This window comes from Manacus vitellinus, unplaced genomic scaffold, assembly GCF_001715985.3.
Source record: "Manacus vitellinus isolate BGI_N305 unplaced genomic scaffold, ASM171598v3 scaffold_84_pilon, whole genome shotgun sequence".
NCBI classification, from domain to species: Eukaryota; Metazoa; Chordata; class Aves; order Passeriformes; family Pipridae; genus Manacus; species Manacus vitellinus.
Genome location: NW_021940840.1, coordinates 543,138 through 544,165, shown reverse-complemented (window position 1 = coordinate 544,165; position 1,028 = coordinate 543,138).

Genomic DNA, 1,028 nt, shown 5'->3' with positions numbered 1-1,028 from the left:
CTGCAATTCCTGCCAGCCAGAGGGATGCAATCCAGCTGCAATTCCTGCCAGCCAGAGGGATGCAATCCAGCTGCAATTCCTGCCAGCCAGAGGGATGCAATCCAGGCTGCAATCCTCACCTGCCAGAGGGATGCAATCCAGGCTGCAATTCCTGCCAGCCAGAGGGATGCAATCCAGCTGCAATGCCCACCAGCCAGAGGGATGCAATCCAGCTGCAATTCCCAGCCAGAGGGATGCAATTCAGTTGCAATCCTCACCTGCCAGAGGGATTCTGCAGCTTGGGTACTCACCACCTTCACAAGTCGAGGGAATATTCCCCTCCAAGCCATCCAGCAGCTTCTCAAGCCAGCTTCTGGGACAAACCCCTGCCCCCACACGCAGAACCCAACACCAATGAGCCTCAGCAACACCACCCAAGCATGGATTTAGGGGAGACCTGGCCATACACCTCTCCTGCCAGTGAGCAATAAGCACAGCAATCTGATTTCACTCTCCTTTCTCCAGTGCTTTTCCACTTGACTTTGGCTGCAACACCCACCCCAGCGAAGGGCAAGTTTTTCACAAGGAAAAACCTGGAAGACACGTTCTGCTCCACATCATTTACACACAGCCTGTGCTTCAGAGAGAAGGACAGACCCCCGCAGGAGCTGGGGGCAGGTGACCTGTCAGACAATCCCCCCTGCCACAGGGCAGGACGCGGTGCCACGCTCGGCCCTGGCACTGCCTGGCAGGAACAGGGACATCCCGGGAGCACGTTGTGCCAACATCAGCACTGCACCATGGAGTCATCTCAGATGTGAGTGAGTTACATCAGCACACTCACTGCTGGGAAAGAGTGCGGGGGTAAGGCGAGGGCAGGGCAAGAAACCAAGCTGAAAGGGCTCTGCAAACAACACCCAGGATCCTCCCAGACTTCTTCTCCTAAATAAAAGAGGGGCAGAGCTGCTGGGTGGGCAGCACAAGTTGTGCCACTGGGCAACCTCCTCCAGATATATAACATATCTGAGCAGGGTGCCAAGTGCAGGGTC